The sequence below is a fragment of the Eubalaena glacialis genome, chromosome 14, assembly GCF_028564815.1.
Source record: "Eubalaena glacialis isolate mEubGla1 chromosome 14, mEubGla1.1.hap2.+ XY, whole genome shotgun sequence".
Lineage (NCBI taxonomy): Eukaryota > Metazoa > Chordata > Mammalia > Artiodactyla > Balaenidae > Eubalaena > Eubalaena glacialis.
In genome coordinates this window covers 7,997,386-8,017,785 of record NC_083729.1, presented here as the reverse complement: position 1 = coordinate 8,017,785, position 20,400 = coordinate 7,997,386, and positions in this window count along the sequence as shown.

The window sequence follows — 20,400 nt, the reverse complement described above, 5'->3', positions numbered from 1 at the left end:
AGTGTGCCAGCTGGCAGTAAAAGAAGAGAAACACTTACTAAAAAGCTGAACTATCGACCAGGGCAGGGCTGGATCTTGTAGCCTGAGCTCTGCACACCAGAATAAAAGCATCCTAGCCTGGGTATGAGAGTGGGTACTGCCACATTTGTCTGCTTCTCACCCTTGAATCTCAAAATAAAGTCTGCCATACATATGCTTTCACCCAGATGTCATATATCTAGTGCCCAGGCACCCAGGGAAAACAGAGCCACACAGAAGAGGAAGAAATTCAGGATAGTGATTTCCATAATTCAACCAAGTCCTTCATTTATAAATATAAGTAGACAACTAAATATCACTAGGCATTTAAAAAAACAAACAGTATAAGAGAAGGGCACCAACAGGAACAAATACGAGAGGAAACAGAAGTGAACAAAAGATAACTTCAAAAAAATATTTGGCATCTCAGTGTGATTTAATAAAATACTGTTTCCATAAAATAAGAACCAGAGGCCATGAAAAAGAACAGAAAGGAGATGGCGGAACTTCTGGGGAATCCAGACCAAGGCCATTCTTTCCCTTTTCCTCTGGGAGAAAACTCCAGAAGAAAGTGTGGATTATGTTAGGACTCACCAATAGACTCTATTCTGGGATCGTCCAACCTCAGCAGCACAGGATTGAAATCTAACGAGAGAGATTTCAGATTTTTCTAAATGAGGTATAATAGGCATATTATAAACTATATCCACTGAAGTGTACGATTCAAAAGCTTTTAGTATGTTTATGAACACGAGCAACCAACACCACTTCTAGACAGTTTCATTACTGCTGAAAGAGACCCTGTACCCACTGACTGTCACTCCCTGTTCCCCTGCCCCCCTAGTCTCTGGCAACAACTGATCTTCACACTGAGTTTAAGCAAAGGGCTTTTTTTTTTTTTTTAAAGATTATTATTATTTTTTAAATTTATTTATTTATTTTTGGCTGTGTTGGGTCTTCGTTTCTGTGCGAGGGCTTTCTCTAGTTGCGGCAAGCGGGGGCCACTCTTCATCGCGGTGCGCGGGCCTCTCACTATCGCGGGCTCTCTTGTTGTGGAGCACAGGCTCCAGACGCGCAGGCTCAGCAATTGTGGCTCACGGGCCCAGTCGCTCCGCGACATGCGGGATCTTCCCAGACCAGGGCTCGAACCCGTGTTCCCTGCATTGGCAGGCAGATTCTCAACCACTGCGCCACCAGGGAAGCCCTAAGCAAAGGGTTTTGATTACAAGATACACTTTAATTTTTAAAAACCTTAATTTCTTCTGCCCCCAGAGAAATTCTATTAATGTAATTCAGCACATTAACAGAGTAAAAGAATACAGTGGTCTCAATAGGTGCATTAAAAGCATTTGATAAAATTTAACATCCACATAATTTTTTTTTAAATAAATTTATTTATTTTATTTATTTTTATTTTTGGCTGCTTTGGGCCTTCGCTGCTGTGCGCGGGCTCTCTCCGGCCGCGGCGAGCGGGGGCTACTCCTCATTGCGGTGCGCGGGCCTCTCACTGCAGCGGCCTCTCCCATCGCGGAGCACGGGCCCCAGGGGCGCGGGCCTCAGTAGCTGCGGCACGTGGGCCCAGCAGCCGTGGCCCGCGAGCTCCAGAGCGCAGGCTCAGCAGTTGTGGCGCACAGGCCCAGTTGCTCCGCGGCATGTGGGATCCTCCTAGGCCAGAGCCCGAACCCATGTCCCCTGCACTGGCAGGCAGATTCCCAACCACTGCGCCACCAGGGAAGCCCCAGGTTTTTATTTATAGCCTTTATTTGGAAAATATCCTTATTAAAATTTTTTTAATTTTTATATAATTATTAAAAGTCACTTTCAATTTATAGTTTTTACAAAATACTGGCCACATTCCCCATATGGTACAATACATCCTTGTAGCCTATCTCACACCCACTAGTTTGCCCCTCTCCCTTCCCCACGCCATATTGCCTCCCACCCCCCACTGGTCATCACTAGATTGTTCTCTATATCTGTGAGTCTGCTTCTTTTTTGTTATATTCACTAGTTTGTTGTATTTTTAATATTCCGCATATAAGTGATATCATATAGTATTTGTCTTTCTCTGTCTGGCTTATTTCACCTAGCATAATGCCTTCTAAGTCCATCCATGTTGTTTCAAATGGTAAAATCTCATTCTTTTTTTATGGCTGAGTAGTATTCCATTCTCTCTCTCTGTGTGTGTGTGTGTGTGTGTGTGTGTGTGTGTGTATGCGTGTATATCTGTATATCTATCTATCTATCCTCTATCCATCTATCTATTTATCTATCTATCTCACATCTTTATCCATTCATCTGTTGAAGGACACAGGTTGCTTCCATATCTTGGCAATTGTAAATAAGGCTGCTACGAACATTGAGGTGCATGTATTTTTTTGAATTAGATTTTTTGGGGTTTTGTTTTTTCAGATATATACTCAGGAGTGAAATTGCTGGGTCATATGGTAGTTCTATTTTTGGTTTTTTGAGAAACCTCCATACTGTTTTCCACAGTGGATGCACCAATTTACACTTCCATCAGTAGTGCACAAGGGTTCCCTTTTCTCCACATCCTTGCTAACATTTGTTATTTGTGTTCATTTTGATGATAATCATTTTGACAGGTGTGAGGTGATATGTCATTGTGGTTTTGATTTGCATTTCCCTGGCCATTAGTGATGTTGAGCATCTTTTCATGTGCCTGTTGGCCATCCGCATTTCCTCTTTGGGAAAATGTTTATTCAGTTCTTCTGCCCATTTTTAAATTGGGTTGTTTGTTTTTTTAGATGTTGAGTTGTATGAGCTGTTTATATATTTTGGATATTAATCCCTTGTCAGTCATATCATTTGCAAACATTTTCTCCTATTCAGTAGGTTGTCTTTTCATTTTGTCTATGGTTTCCTTTGCTGTGCAAAAGCTTTTAAGTTTGATTAGGTCCCATTTGTTTATTGATTATTTTTGCTTTTATTTCCTTTACTTTAGGAGACAGATCCAAAAAAATATTGCTTCGATTTATGTCGAAGAGTGTTCTACCTACGTTTTCCTCTAGGAGTTTTAGAGTATCTAGTTTACATTTAGGTCTTTACTCCATTTTGAGTTAATTTTTCTGTATGGCGTTAGAGAATGTTCTAATTTCATTCTTTCACATGTAGCTGTCCAGTTTTCCCAACACCATTTATTGAAGAGACTGTCTTTTCTCCACTGGATATTCTTGCCTCCTTTGTCGTAGATTAATTGACCTTAAATTAATGCGTGGATTATTTTTTAAATTAAATGCATGGATTATTTTTTAAATTAAAAAACTGTATTTCCTTAGACCATACATCAGACAGCTATAAAACGTCACTTAAAACAGAATACCATTTAGGATAGCTATAAAAACAAACAAAAGTAAACCCAGCAACCTAGAAATAAATCTAAAAAAAAGATATGCATGATTTTTGTGGAGAAAATGGTAACATTTACTGAGTGACATTTTGGAAAACCTAGAGATATGTCATGTTCATGGATAGAAAGACTCAATATCATAAAGATATGAATTCTCCCAAAACTGATCCATAAATTAAATATAATTTTCATTTTTTAGATTAAAAAATTTTAAAACTCCAATAGGATTTTAAAGTTAAACTCAATGAGATTATTCTAAAATCTACATAGGAGAATAATAGACTAAGAGCACTCAAGAACTCCTTGGAGGAAAGCCAGATTGGGGCGGGGGCAGTGGGGTGTGGGGCGGAGCTTGCCCTCTGGATCCCCAAGCATGTCACACAGCAAGGGCTACTAAGGCAGTTTTGTGTTGACTCGGAGATGGACAAGCAGAGCTCAGAGGACAGAACAAAGAGGGTCCAAGGGTCCAAAAAGTCTTGCCCGTGTGTGGGAACATGATGCCGACAGCGCTGGCACTGAAGGCCAGTGAAGGAAGGATGAACTATCTAATGAATGGAGTTGGGGTAATTCTGACTCCCCAGGACTTTAAGATAATAAATCTGTGTTCTTCAAAGCTGCTAGTTTGTGGAGATGTGTTACAGCAGCCATAGGAAAAAAATACGGTGGCCTTGCCCCTCCATGTGGAATGTGGTATCTGTTTTCTTTGGGTCTCAGTCAAAATTTCCATTTCAAATAATTCTGAAACCAGAATTCTATATCCAGCCAAATGATCATGAAGCTTATGGGAAAATGAGGACATTTTCCTACACGGAAGGCGTTAAAAACATTGATCTCCTGTACATTAAGAGATACACATACAGACACACAGCTACATAAGGATGAACTCTAGCAAACTTAAAAGGGAGCTACTAAAATCAAAGTACAAGCTCCAGGAAACTGGATCTAATTCAGGTGTATGAGGGAAATAAGTGTCAGGAACACAGCTTTGCAGTGGGCCTGGAAAACAGGAAAGAAAGGAAGAGATTAAAGAATGACTTTAAGAACAAAGCAGTTTCGTGTTGAGGTGTCAAACCATCAAACAGGGAGCAAGAGGAAGTGTCCGTGGCCGGGTTAGGTACCGTCAGGCTGTAGCTGTGCAAAGATGGTTAAAGGTGATGTGCTACCGCTCTCCCAGTAGCTGGAGTAAAACACAGGGCCAGGAGGATTTGAAGTAATGCAAAACCATGTCTGGTAAAAATGTTAAATCAACAGTGGCTTAAACCCAACTTTGTTACTATGTTTCTATCTTTTAAACATACTTCTGAGTTCTGTTTCTTTGTTCAAGATTTTGCATTTCTCTTCATGAGTGAAATTTTTTTCACTTGTTAGTAGGTAGTAGCAAAGTTATTCTGACATAAAATCAATTGGGGACAGTATCATATTTTCCGAATCTCTAGAAGAGTTTTAGATTGGAACTATTTCTTCTGGAATGATAGATAGAACTCACTGGTGAATCTGTATGATTGGGAATTTTCTTTGGCTTTAATTATGGATTCGATTCCTTTCATCATTAAATAACTATTTATGTTTTTTACTTCTTTTGTCTATTTTGATAAGTTCCTTTTTTTAATAGAAAGTTTTTCATTTTTCTAAATTTTCCAAGTTATTGACATAAAGTTGTTCACACTTTTTTCTCATTAACCTTTTAAGAACTGGAAGATCTATGGTTATGTCCCTTTTATCATTTTTGATACTGGTTATCTGTGCTTTCTCCCTTTGGAAGAAGCTGGTGAGATTGGTCATGAAACAAAGAAATAAATAAGGAATAAAAAAAAAAAGAACAAAGTAGTTTCTGTTCAGCAAGCTCTCTGATAAAGAACCAGGAAGATCCTAGTGATACAGAAACACAGTTATTTTTCCCTCAACAGTAAAAAAGAACTAGAGGGCTTCCCTGGTGGCGCAGTGGTTAAGAATCCGCCTGCCAATGCAGGGGACACGGGTTCGAGCCCTGGTCCGGGAAGATCCCACATGCCGCGGAGCAACTAAGTCCGTGCACCACAACTACTGAGCCCACGTGCCACAGCTACTGAAGCCCGCGTGCCTAGAGCCTGTGCTCTGCAACAAGAGAAGCCACTGCAATGAGAGGCCTGTGCACCGCAACAAAGAGTAGCCCCTGCTTGCTGCGACTAAAAAGAAAGCTCGCCCACAGCAATGAAAACCCAATGCAGCCAAAAATTAATTAATTAATTAATTAATTAATTTAAAAAAAAGAGAACTAGAAACCCAAGAAAAACAAAAAACGGTACAAGAAAGTTGTGGCAGATACTGAATCCACTTTATCTGTGGGCACAGAATACTCCCTTCTTCCATCATGGGAAATTATACACAAGAATTCTTGTGTACAGACATGAATCCTGCCACGTTCACTTTACAAATTTCAGGCTGTACATGACAGTCAACATTCTTTGATTAGATGAATTAAAAGAGAAAGTAAAATGAGGATTTTATGACCCACTTTGTGTTGACAGCTGAGGAATTTCCTGCCAGAATGTGACGGGAGGGGGGAGCAGCCGGAAATGCTGTGCAGGGCGAGTTACCTGACAAACAGGATTGTCCCTGCCATTTGTACCTGACAGCGTAGCATCCCTGGTACCAAGATGTGGGCTTTGAGTCCAGCTGATTTTGTTGTGGAAACTTGGCCTCTGTTCACCGGTGCTGAATAGAAACGTGGAGACAGAGTTTGGGGTGAAGTAGAAAAGAATAGATTTACTGCTTTGCCAGGCAAAGGGCACCACAGTAGGCTAATGCCCTCAAGAGTGTGTCCCGTTCTGGAGAGGGTAGTGAGGAGTCAAGGAGCGGGGAGTGATCAGCTCGTGGACATTCTTCTGATTGGTTGGTGATGAGGTAATGGGGAGTCAGCATCATCCACCTTCTGGTTCCAAACGGTCTGGGGTCTACATGCTTGTGGGCAGCATACAGTTCACTCCTCCCACCTAATGGGGGTTTCAGTATCTGCAAAACAGCTCAAAGGAGATGGCTCAGTATATTATCTACAGTCCTTGAGGAGGAACTAAAGGTCCTTGACTTTGTTTAATGGCTAAAGTATTATTATTTTGTCTTGCTTGACTGTTTTCCTTTCTTTCTGCATTTTGTCACTTCGATTAAATTTATTCTTTGACTAAAGTTTTTCTACAGACAAAAGGCAGGCGGAGGACATGGGTGGGAGTCAATTTTGGGAAGGTCTCATAGGGTCCTGCTCGGTTACAATTTCAGAAATCCACAGGGAACACGCCCATTGCAGTTGGTTGCTGTGGAGTATTAATCATTTTATGTATCAGATTTGACCCATGTTATAAGCTTCTTTGCTTCCTTTCAGAAGACAGGGATGGTCACACAGACAGACATGGGGCGACCATGAACCTGGTGTGCAGGACGGCAGGGGGGACCCAAGGATGCAGACCTGCCAGAGGTAGCACCACCTCATGGGGAGGAAGCTTCTAATAACATGGAATTATGTTTCCTTCTCTATGTATTGAATCACCCTTCTTTACCGAAGATAATATTTGTACAATTATAATATCAACTCTATTGACTTTAGTTTTTAAAAATGAACCTATAGGCAATTAAGTTGTTGATACAGGGTTAATTATAGATACATAATTATCTAGATATAGATAATTAATAAACATAGTAATATTATAAGGCCTGAAAAATTAAAAGTAGTGACGGTGCTGACAAAACAGGGAGCCTGGAAGATGGAGCAGGGGAGAGTAGCGTCGGAGAAACATTTCCTTCACCTTACATAGTAGAAAACTGAGGAACACTGTCTATAGTTGTTGAAACAAGAGATAGAGGTTTCTGTTTATTTTTAGAGTCAAATGCATTAAATTAATCCAACAAAAACTATTGTTATAACTAAGAAAATTCTGGAAGATAAGAGAGGTAAAAGATAGTGTGAGCTAAATATTTATTTTTAGAGTCAAATGCATTAAATTAATCCAACAAAAACTATTGTTATAACTAAGAAAATTCTGGAAGATAAGAGAGGTAAAAGATAGTGTGAGCTAAATATTTCATCTCTAGAGTCAGGAGTCAAATTGCAAAACAGTGATATTTGTATATTGTCAGGGGAACCAAGGCTAGGTGATGGGGAGAGATAGGGGACATTTCATCTTTTAAATATCATGCTTGGTTTTTTAATTTTTTTAACCATGTGTGAATATTTTTTTTCTCTTGCTCTATCTCTCTCCCTTTTTCTTTCTCTCACAGATCCAAACACTCTGTGAATGTTAAAAAATAAAAAGCAGCTGTTCTCTTTCAAAACTTGGCCTCTTGAAATGTGAAGATGTGTGAATGGAGCCTGCAGGGAGACAGGCAGCACAGCAGGTGATAAAGCAAAGGACCTGTCAGGTGGGCGGTAGGCGTGGTCCCGCAGGAGGCTACAGGATGCCTCTTACTGAGGATGCGTGTGGGATAGACAGCTGGGTCAGGAATCACATCTGTCTCTGGTTCTGTGCACCTGTCTCACCCCGTCTGAGCGCTGAGGGCAGGGTCCCCGCTTGGGGCCACTCACAGCTCACCTGGCGTGCGAGCTTTCTCCCACGCCTTATAGCCCGCTCCGGAACCTTCTTCTCTGACTCGGAGGCCAGCTCCTCCATCAGAGGGGGTGCAGGATCATTAGTCCCATGTCTGAAAGCTTTGGGGAAAGGTTCACTCTGATCTATCCTGGTTGTTTGCTTTGTTCCTGTGCCCCCCACCTCACCCCACCCCTGCCCCAGAAGCCAGGAAGTCATCCCTGGGAGGTCCCAGTGTGACCAGAGGCCTGAGGGGAGGGAGGAGGCAGAAGGGCCAGCTTGGAACATCTTCTCAGGGACTGGATGCTGGAGTAGCGGAGTGACAAGGTCTGATTTCTACTTGAAAGAGACCACAGCATCCCAGGGGAGCAGAGCCTGGCAGGACCCACTGGAGGCGGGAAGACCAGCTTGCCCCTTCCCAGTGACACGGGCAGGAGGTGATGGGGCCCGCAGAGGCAGAGCTGTCATGAGGCCGAAGGACGAATCAAGTTTCCCCGGATCGGAGAGGACCGACTTCACCTCCTCCCGGACCCTCACGGCTGCCTTGTGAGAGATGCGTTTACAACTGCGGTTCTGGGGTCAGGTGTAAACGTGGGCTCGTGTCCGGCCACGCACACCTTTGTCCAGAGAATAGCGACCGAGGGGTAGTGCGGACGGCAGAACACACCAGGTGCGCGAGACCTTGACCGGGTCCAAAGCTGGAGTCCAGCCCCACCCTCACTGGGCTCTGTGCTCTGACCTCTTGGATGAGTCCCCGCTCCATCACTGGAGATTTTCAGAAGTTAAATTCAAAGTTGCTGGTGGTTTTGAGTCACCTTTTCTTCTTCTTTTTTTTTTCAATAACGACTCCTGAGTGAAAATTAGGCTGCTGTGTGGGTAGCTGTTAAGGGTGCCTCACTTCCACTCCGGAGAGCTGCCCACACAGCAGATTTTAGTAGCACTTGAAGTGGGACCTGATTTTGCCTCTCAGCTGCTGTATTAAAATAAAAAGCCCTTAAGCTGATTATAAGGATACTAATTTAAATGTACGGATACCACTTCCATGATGGGAGAAATGTCTTCATTAATTCTCTGAGACCTCATGTCCTCTATGGGGATGCACGTCACATCCACCTTCTGATGCTTTCTGGCACAGAATGGTCTGGGGTGGGGAAGGGCAGCTGTGGAAAGAACACTGGGTGGAGAGTCAGGAGCCTGGGGGTCGAGCCCGGCTCTGATGCTGACTTGCTGTGTGAGTTGTTTTTTGTGTTTTTTTTTTAATATTTATTTATCTATTTATTTGGCTGTGTGGGGTCTTAGTTGCGGCACACGGGACCTTTAGTTGCGGCACGCGGGATCTTTAGTTGCGGCATGCAGGATCTTTAGTTGCGGCACACGGGATCTAGTTCCCTGACCAGGGATCGAACCCGGGGCCCCTGCATTGGGAGCGTGGAGTCTTAGCCACGGAACCACCAGGGAAGTCCCGGCTGTGTGATTTAAGGGGCATCCCAGCTCTGTTCTCGTGGGGACATTCACATCTGCTTGTTACCCTGAGGCCACGTTACCCCAAGGACTGGATGAGTTAACGGAGGACAAAACTTCATCCCCTCACTGAGCCCTGGTTTATCACCATTCCTCACCCTTGAGGCCTTTAGGGGGTGGGGGGCTCCTGCTTTTGCCCCATCCCAAGTTTCTTTGGGCTCCTTTGGAAGATTTCTATGCCTTCACCTCCTGTCAATCAGCCTGTCGTAACAGCCTCTCAGCTAGTCTTGTTTCTCTTTGGTCCACCTTCAGGTGACGGCCTGAGCGATCTCTCTAGCATGCAGGTCTGAGAGTACGACTCCCTTGCTTAAAAGAGAAGTCTTCAGGCTTCGCTTGGAGCTCCAGTTTGGCGTTCAAGGCTCTCCTTGCTCTTCCAAACTGCCTGCAAGCTTCTTCTCACCCTCTGGGTGGAAGCCTTCAAGTCTCCTCCGGGCAACAGAAGCACGCAGACCTGTCCAGGCAGGTGGAAGTGTGAAGTCCCTCAGCTCCCGGGGGCGCCGGGGCACCGCACGGAGCCTCCATCTTATTCCCTTTTGTACTGAATAACTCTGACCCACCCTCTCTGCCCCAGGCTGTGAGGCTCGGGGGTGTCGGTGATGGGGCTAACCCATCGCGGGAGCCTTGTAGGCACACAGAGGCATTTGTTGAGTGAATGAATGAACGAATGATCTAAGGAGCCCCTTTTGTTGAGAATATTCTTTTCCTTCTACTGAGCTTTCTAGATTTAGCCGTGAGCCACACCTTCTGGGGATGATTCCCAAGAACCCCGTCAGGGAGATGTGAGTCCCCTCTAGGTCCCTGGGTAGATTCCTGTCTCAGCACTAGCAAAGGTTGATTTCACTGACTTGCTCATACAATCCTGGTGTTTCCCCACCTACTCCCATTCCTGTGGCATAGGGTGAGCCCGGAAACTTGGTGGGGCAATCATGATGCCGGTCTTTTTATCTCTAGAATCTGGGCTTTAACCAGGGGCTTGGGGGAATGTCCTCAGCTGCGGCCTGTAGCAGAAGGTGACCCACACAATCTGTAGAGGGCTGGGGGTGGTGGCCAATGCCCCACCAGTCTGTTCTCTGTTAAGGTTGGCAAAGGATGACAGTGCACGGGAGGTGCTCCTTCCTGAGGTCACCTGCCCTCCGCCCCCATCAGCCTGTACCAGACCGGCCCCTCTGGATGGCAAGGTGAGGGCGTGCTCTTCTTTCCAAGGGGGCGAGGCAAAGCGCAGAGGGTATTACAGGGTCAGAGCCCAAACGCTGTGCTGTCCCCATAGCCGCTCCCTTGAACTGCTTCTGGATACAGCTCATTCCACTTCTGACCCGTCTCTCTCGCCTCCAGATCTTCTGCTCACCTGGAGACCCAGGTATGACGGGTGGGGTGATGGACTCTAGGTCCACGTGTAGGAGGAAATGTCAGTGCTAAAGTCAGCACGCCGTACTCAGGGCGAGTAGCTATGTTTCTTAGAGGCATCACGGTCTAACCTCATATTGAGGAAAGGCCGTGTCTCCTTTTGCCTCTGGGGTTGCGCCTTTGGGGAATAACATAATAATAATAATGTTATCGTGCCAAGGAGGTTCGGCTCTTTCTTGCCCTCCCTGGCCTGGCTTCCTTTCCAGAGAAATAACATTAGTTGTCCATGCTTTTTCTCCTTGCCACGTGGGTGACATGGTCCATCTCTGGAGCATCTGTTCTGATGAAATTCTATTGGCTTCCCTTTCTCCTTCTAATGGTGGTGGGAGGGGACAATTTGCTGGTTTACTCTGTACCTAGTTGTTGCCTCTCCTAAACTTGAGGGTTGGTGCATTGCTTACTGGCCCCTCTATTCCCAGGGACCAACACAGGACTTGATTCCGAGTATGTACTCAGTAGATGTCTGTGGAGTGAGTGAACGAATGAACCAATGAATGCAGGGGAACAGGGGTCAGTTATCAGTGAGGAAAAAGAAAACAGAGGTGGGTCTGTGAAGGTGGGATTCCTTGCCCAGCCCAGGCGGCCAGGAAAGGAAGGAGACTGAAAGAGAGCCGGTGTGGCTGCAGAGAGAAGGGAGGGCCGGGTAGACGGAGAGTCCTTCGCAGCCTCCTTGAGGCAGACAGGCAGCCTTTTCTGGCCAGCGTCTCCCCTCCCTCTGGTTGTTTCCCGAGGTGGGTGGCAGGCAGCCGGAAGAGGAGCAACGCTGGCTGAGTTGGGGCAGGGTTGCCCCAGGCAGACCGTAAGCGCAGACTTTATGCTCCCTGAGGTTTCCCACGGCAGCCAGTTAGCTGCCTTCTCGGTGAGGTGAGAGCTATTCTCCTTCCCCCAGTCAAGGGCAGGGGCTCTACGAGAATCACTTGTAAATACGAGGGGCACCTGCAAGCAGGGGGGCTGCATTCCACCCCTGGCTGGGGGTCTGCTTGGACAGTGGCTGCTGATCTGGTGCGATGCTGGGAGCAGGAGACAAGGAAGTAGGGAGAACAGCAGGGTGAGACGGCGACAGGGTGACACGGCCTGTGTCCCCACCACCGGGTAAGGACGCTTGAGCCTCCTGGGAGCTGAGCAGACTTGGAGGAAGGTGGCTGCCCCTGATCCATCTGCCAGTGTCCTGCCCAAGAGAGCTGCCTGCTGGGGCATGGGTCCCCCAGCAAGACTGTCCTGGGGGTGGAAAAGGAGGCTGGAGACTGAGCTGGAGCCACCAGCACCGTGTAGGGTGGGAAGGTCTTCATGGGAACCCAGGCATATGCTGGCGAGAGTGCCCTTTGGACACCAGGGGCACAGAGGGTAACGCTGGGCATTCAGGGTAGGCAGAGAAACTGCAGAGAGGCCACAGCCCTCTGTCCCTCTGTCCCCACCCCTTCCATCCCAGAGAGGTGAGTTGGGTCAGTGGTGGAGGAAGCCTGTGGGACCCTCTGCCCGGCTCTTCTCTGCCAGAGACCCTAGGACCACCTTGGGGTGGGGTGAGGACTGGGGGCGAGAGACCAAGGTAAAAAATGGACAGGGGGGCTTCCCTGGTGGCACAGTGGTTAAGAATCCGCCTGCCAATGCAGGGGACACGGGTGCGAGCCCGGGTCCGGGAAGGTCCCACATGCCGCGTAACAACTAAGCCCGTGCGCCACAACTACTGAGCCTGCGCTCTAGAGCCCGCGAGCCACAACTACTGAGCCCGCGTGCCATAACTACTGAAGCCTGCGCACCTAGAGCCTGTGCTCCGCAACAAGAGAAGCCACTGCAATGAGAAGCCCGTGCACCACAAGGAAGAGCAGCCCCCGCTCGCCGCAACTAGAGAAAGCCTGCGCGCAGCAACGAAGACCCAACGCGGCCAAAAATAAATAAATTTTTAAAAAAGACAAAAAAACGGACGGGATTTGGTCCCTTTAGTGGACTATTCCAATCACCAAGAGTGGCTGAAATGTTCTGAGATTTGGTCAGGCTGTAATTAAGGGAGCAGGAAAAGGAGGATTTGACCCAACACCGCTGGTGGGAGATTATGAAGAAAAGTAGAACCGGTCCACGTTGATTCCTTTCTCCACACGCGGCTGCATGTTGCTCATCAGAATGCAGAGATGCTGCATCCCCTCGCTGACCCTCCAGGGGCCTCGTGAGTTGGAGATTGTTGGCCCTATTGTCACAGGGGTAAGCACTGAGGTCCAGAGAGGTCAGGACCTTGGCCAGAGCTGCACAGCGTGGGAGGAGCCAAGCAGAGATTAAACACAGAGCTGTCAGACTCCAAAGCCCAGCGCACGGGAATGTCATTTACTGAGCATCTATTAGGTACCTTTTGCTTTTCCTGGGTCCTCTTCCAACTGGGAGGCCAGCCTTGTTTTATTTTACCAGGAAAGATATTGAGTCTCAGACAGGTAGGTAACCACCCAAGAGTACTGTGCAGGCAAGTATGAGGCTGCAGTTTGCACCGCAGTTGGTCTACCTGCAGATCCAGTTCTTTCCCCAGTATTCCCAGCTGCTCCATCCAGGGTCCTGCAGGACGCTTAGCATCGCCCAGCTTGGAAGCCTCGGTCTAATCCCAAAAGTGCCTGATTGCTTTGACCTTCAGGCTCAGCTATTTTTTCTGATTTTGGAAATTGCTCTTAACCCCATAACTTTGCGGTTGGGTCTGAAACCACAGGGTGCCGTGATTGGAGAAAGAGAGCCTGGACCCAATCAGACAAGTGCTGACCCTCCAGCACCCATGAGCAAGCTCTCTCCACAGGACCTTCCTGCCTGCCTGCCTTCTGAAGATGGATTGGGGGTAGCATGGTTAAAAAGAAGAAACATTTAGTCCAAAGAACGCCACTTGAAAGTCTGTTAAAAATAAACGCTGAGGCTCTTTCCTTTTGTAAGTGCCCTCATTTGAAATCTCTGTCACTTTGGGGTGTGGTGCCTCAGCGACACTGCCTCGTCTGGGATGGGGGAGATGGATGTGTTCCTGGATGGAGCAGAGTGTACTCATGGATACTTGCTTATATGGGCTTTAATTACAAGTCTTCCGACATAAAATTTTGCTTTTAAAAATTGGAAGCATGCCAGCAAATATATAATATTTGCCTCAAAGTACTAAACTCCCAGAATTAGTCTTCAGTTGTACCTTGGTGGACGTCTGGAGATTCTTGGAGTCCTTCTGGGTCTTCTGGGGTTCTACCTTCACTTCCTGACTTCACCTTTTCCTGCTTTTAATTTTTAACAGAGTATCTGTGAAGCCAAAGAAATTGTCTTGTATCTGAAGTCAGAAAGGCTGGGTCTGTGTCCCAGCTCCGTCGTTCTCTGACCATGTGACCTTGGGCAAACCTACTCATTTTTTGGAGGCTTGTCCTCGCCCTCTCTAAGGATTCAGGGCAGCTTGGCAGAGTTGTGGGAAGACGAAAAGGCTCAAATGGCAATCGTGCAGTACTTGGAGCCCATTAAATGCTTGTTCATTCATACAATCTGATTTCCTTTGAATTTTCTTTTGAAGTTCTTCTTGCTTGTTCTATTCTGAGTCTTTGTTATCTGTTGGGGATGTTTTGGGGTGCTGATTATTTTTTCTCTCTCTCAGGTGGCAAAAACCCCTTACAGCCTTCCTCCTCTACCTCTGTCTTTGCAAGTTTCCCTTTCAGTTTATCTGCTGCCCCTGTTTATTTCCCACTGTCTTCCTGAGCAATACTTATTCCTCCTAGCAGCCTTTGTAAATTACATGGTTTCTATATTTTCCCTGTAACCAGCATTTATCATTAGCCTCAATCTAACCGGCACATCTGAGATGTTTTCTCATTTTGGTACAACTATGTTTTTCTTCCTCCTACTTCCTTTCATCCAGAATATATTGAAATGTTCCAAAGAAGGAATTGACATTGACGAGATAGGAAAAGGTGGGCTGGAGGTTGTTTTCTTGCCAAAGGTCTTAGTAATTTCTACTTCCTCTCTTCCATCTTGGTATTTGGCTTAAGAGTGGGCGGTGGTGGTGAGGAGGGGCCTGGGTGAAAGAGCCAAAAAGATTTAACTTGTCATCACAAAATGTGGTGGCCTGTAGGGAAAAATCCCTTTTTATAACACCAGGGAGACACAGGGTTCGAAATCAGAAAACCCTCATTTTGAACCTTACTGGTGCTTTGGCGTTTTTTGTTTTTGTTTTTTTTTTTTAAAGATTATTACATTTCCTTCCAGATCTAAAGACATACGTTTAGATATCTAATGCACCCAGAACTTATGTGCGAGATGTGCGGTAGGGCGCCATCTTAATTTTTTTCTAAATGGACAGCCCATTGTAACAATACCATCTGTTGACTTATCTGTCTTTTTCCTTCTGATTTGAAATAATCATCTTTATCATATGCTAAATAGATAATACATAGGTCTGTTTCTGGATCTGCTATTCTCTTCCATGGATTTTTCCATCCACGTACCAGTATCACATATTTTAATTATCATTGGAAAGCTTGAGTTTCTGAGCCAGAATATCCATGCATACTCGTAATTCACTTTTTTACAATAATAAAAAGGTAGTTGCAGAATCCATTGTTCTTACAAGCCATCTGGTATTCCCCAACACTTGTAAAAATAATGTAAAACAATAATTTAGACTTCTATTTGATTATTTTAGGAATTATTTTGAGTATCCAAATTAATAACACATTCACTAAATCTTTGAAGTGAAGTAGAATTCCAAATGATTAATTTATTAGATGTTTGTTCCACGGAGACTAGTTTATTTTCAGGTCTGGGAAAACAAGAGAAACTTGGGCAAATTTTCTCTTGTTCTGCAGCCCTGGCACTGGTAAATAGTTTATACCCACCCCGCCTTGTACCACACTGAGTTTAAGCTGGGGCGCTGTGTTCTCCCATTCCTGGCCTGGAAGCCTTCTTCCAAATTCATGACTAGTGCCCTACAGCCACAGTGAAAGCCAAGTAGTCACGGCTTTCCTGGGGTCTGGAGTGGGCATCACAGGCCATTGGCCATCACGTCGGTAACTTTCACTAACGTCTGGGAGCTGTCTACCCGCCGAGAATTATTCTAGAGCGCATCTGTCAGCTTTCATGAATTTTTAAAAAGTCTCCAGCTTTGAAGAGTAAATAGAGTTTGGGTGCTATTTGGGGGTGGGGGGGTGGGGGAGGGCATTTATTGAGTACCTGGTCTATTCCTCAACACTGAGATGCTTTACTTGTGCTATTTAATTTGATTCTTAGGAGTCATGGAAGTGGCTGTGACATCCTGTGAGAAAACCCAGGCTGAGGGTTTCCGCAACTTACCAAAGCCAACACCATACGACCCTCACGTAATGAGAGGGGATCCAGCCCCCCACACACACTTTAAACCTTGTGCTTTCTACCCACCTTGTTCTGTCTGAGCCTCGGTTACAGGTCCAGATTCTGCTTGGTTCCAGGCCCAAGCGCCCACAACAGGCTGTGATTGTTTTGTACCTTATCAGTAGGAGAACCAAGGCCAAGGCCGATGCCCATTATTATTTCTGACATTTTTTTTACAACTGTTTTAAGGTAGTGAAATTGACTTGTCATTTTAGGCACAATTAGATAGCTGATGTCCCAGATTCAACAGCTCCCGTATCTTCCCACCTGCGTTACAGCCCCACCTCCCAGCCTGCCTGGCCTCCCGTAAATCAGGGAGAGAATGGAGCAGGCCTCTCTGTGAGCCATTCCAGCCAAGGCAGCCACATCCAGAGAAGCGGCCTTGCGTGTGCTGGGTAGGAACAAGCCCTGGGGTTGGAAGGCTCAGACGATGACCCTCACAGAACCGGCAAGGGAGAACTGCAGCCACCTTTGAATGGAGGAAAGGAAGCTGGGGGAGAGGGGCAGGGAAGGGGCAGATTTTCCACTGCAGAAGTTGCAGCAGGAGGGAAGGAGGAAGGAGAGAGGCAGAAAGCAGAAACCCGGGCTCCTGTGCCAGGCAGCAGGGACATCTGTCATCTAAGCCAGTGTTGGTGGCATTGAATAAACCCAGTGGGCTCCATCTGGACGTCTAATATCTGTCAATAGACAGTTAAGAGCTTTCAGACCTGCTCACCTGTTTGCTGGTTGAGTACACATCACACCCGAGGAGAGATTTACAAAGATATTTTCCTGACAGTTATTTAATTAGGGCTCAGCTATAAATATGCAATCAAATGATGGCTGAAATTGCATGTCCCATCAGAGCTTAATGACATCATTTCATTTCTATTTCATTACAAACAAGGGTATAAACTCTGACAGCAGCCATCACTGGCAACAAATCAGAAGTACTGATTAGAAACCTCCAGTTTGACAGATAGCAGATCGTGGTTCCCCGGGGACAGGGATGAAGAGGAGGAATGACAAAGGGGGCCTGAAACTATTGGGGTGACGGATGCTGGTCATCCTGATTGGGGGGTGGTCTCAGGATCACACACGTCTGACACATCCAGGTGTGCGTGCCAGACACGTGAACTTCATGCTCCCTCCGTCGAGTTGAAGGCAGCCTGCCAGTTGTCATAAGGGCTGAGGCTTCTTCATGTCTGCTCCTCAGTAAGTTATCTTCAAGTATTTTGTGAACCCAAATAAACTCTAGAGTTCTAGGGTCTTAAAAAGTTATATTCTTTAAAACTTATATTAACATAAAAGTCAGGGAGAGGAAAGGGAGCCATGTTTCCTGAGCTTTCCAAAGCCACAGCTTTACCAACATCCTCTGATTTGACAGTCACAGCAGCTTGGGAGCCCAGAGGTGTCTTCTTCCCATTTTACAGATGACTCATGACAGTACTGAGAAGTGACAGAGCCAAGTGGTGTCTGCTGGAACCAGTCTGACAAATTCCCCCTGTTTTTGCAGCATCCCATTTTTGGAACTCCTTATTTTAAGGAGCTACAAAAGGCCACATTGGCCCCTCATTCCTCCCAGCTATTAAGTTCTCTATTTCTTGTTTATCTCGTCAAGGCTTTGGCATATTGCCATCATGGGGTAAGTATAATTCTGCGTTCTGCTGTTGGCGTTTCAGGTTGTTTGTAGATATTTCCCCATGTTGCTCATACTTATCATTTTGAAAACCTCCCTAAATCCCATTGAGTTGCTGTCTCATCATTTATTTAATCCTATTGTTAGGCAAGGAGATGGTTTCCAGTATTTTGCTACTGTATTCTCAACCAGTTTATCACGCCTAAGACAATATCAGGGAGTGGTTGAGAATACAGCCCTGTGGTCACACTGCCTGGGCTTGAATCCCAGAACTGCCACAAAATAGCTGTGTGAATTTAGGTAGGTTGTTTAACCTCTCTGTGTCGCCATTTCTTAATTTATAGAGACAATAATAGCACCTTTCTTGGAGGCTCTGGGTCACTAGAACCGGGAGGCCTGGCTCTGTTCACAGAATCCTGGGCCCACTGCTTTCCCCTTTCAAGCCGAAACACTTTTGGTGATTTAGAACGTTCCTGTGAGATGGGAAGGTGCGTTTGATTTCCATAGCTGCTGTGACAAATTAGCACAGACCTAGAGGCTTAGAACAACACAAACTTACTATTCACAGTTCTGTAGATTAGGAGTCCAACATGGGTCTCCGCGGGCTCAAAGGAAGTCACGTTCCCTCCCTGGAGGCCGAGGGGAGAAGCTGGCCCCTTGCTCTTTGCAGCTTTTAGAGGCCGCCTGCTTGGCTCCCGGCCCTTCCTCCATCTTCAGAGCCAACGATGCTAAACGGGCCCTTCTCACGTTGCCCCCTCTCTCTGCTTCTCTTCCGATTCCCTCTCCCATTTGTAAGGGCTCTGGACTCGCTCGGATAATCCAGGATCATCTCCCTATTTTATTTATTTATTTATTTATTTATTTATTTATTTATCATTTATTTATCATTCATTCATTCATTTATTTATGGCTGTGTTGGGTCTTCGTTTCTGTGCGAGGGCTTTCTCCAGTTGTGGCAAGTGGGGGCCACTCTTCATCACGGTGCGCGGGCCTCTCATTATCGCGGCCTCTCTTGCTGCGGAGCACAGGCTCCAGACGCGCAGGCTCAGTAGTTGTGGCTCACGGACCTAGTTGCTCCGTGGCATGTGGGATCTTCCCAGACCAGGGCTCGAACCCGTGTCCCCTGCATTGGCAGGCGGATTCTCAACCACTGCGCCACCAGGGAAGCCCCATCTCCCTATTTTAAAGCCAGTTGATTAGAACCTTCATTTCATCTGCAACCTCAATTCCTCTTCCCCACATCACCTAGTGGATTCACAGGTTCTGGGGATTAAGATGGAGCTCTCTCTGGGGACGTCATTCTGTGTCCACACGGATGGGGCTGGAAGCCCGTCGACTGCACGTCCCGGGCTCCCTCGCCTGGGTTCCATCTGGAATTGGCCAACAGGAGGCCCTGGGGCCAGATCAGAAGGTGGGCAAAGGTGGAAACCCTCATGCTCCTGGTGGCGGCTCTGGGGCAGCAGCAGCCCCGGTCCAGCAGCATCGGGGTGAGTTCGGTGGTGGCCCCAACCCAGGGTGCTGATGGCTTCCTCATCTCTGCGTAGCACCCCCTGCCCGCTCTGCATCTCCACCTGGAAGTGGTAGCGGCTCCCCAGTCTCTAGGTCACACCCTCTCCTCCGACACCTTTGTTATCATCTCTTGTCCGCATGGCTGGGAACGACGCAGCCTCCCCGTCGCTGGTTAAGCAAAGGTAGCCACACTCGTCACGGGGCTGTCGCAAGGATGAAACGGGGTGGCGTGTAAGTGCCTCGTGCAGGACCTGATGCTTAATACGTGCTGAACACATTATTGCCAGACGTGGTTTTAGATTTTAGGTTTTTGTTGGCTTTTGCTGTACTAAGGATTTCAATTTTCAATGAGAGTCAAATGCACTTTTCCGTTTAAATGTCTTCCATTGACTCCATTTTGAAGAAGCTAGCCTCTCTCTGAAGTTGAGATAAATATTCAAATCTATCTTTAGCAGGTTTCCCTCGAATTTTACATATTTAAAATTATTTAACTCCTTGAAGCATCTGGAGTCTGTTTTGGGAACATGATATCGGATGCAGGTCTAAATTAAATTCCACATCCCTGTGCAATTAGCCTAACTTCATTTAATAAATAGCCTTTTATTTCCCCAGTGTTTGGTGTTGCTTATTCTGGTGTGTAATAGGTTCTCATATGTACTGGGGGCTCTGGGGGTTCTGATCTGCGGATCCACACAGCCATATAAGGACATTCTGCAGATCTGAGAGTGTCATTCTGCAGCCTCAGATATGAATGACAACTTGTTTGGGTAACTAATTCTCAGAGCACATCATTTTCTGCCGAGCTGGGGCTTATAGATCTATTTCTTTTGTTTTTGGGAAGTTAGATTATTGGAGAAATCAAAGGCAGCTGTGATTCATACCTTTTCATTGTAACCTGTATTTTCTGCTTGGGTAATTGCTGAATTCTATCTTTCCCCTTGTCTTTTAAAATTTTCATGAGACACAGTCTTGGTGACCGTCTCTGATTGTAAATTTCCTCTCAGACCCTGTGAACCTTCTCCGTTTGCAGCCTCGGTCCTTGTTTTTCCAATATCATCCCCCCAACT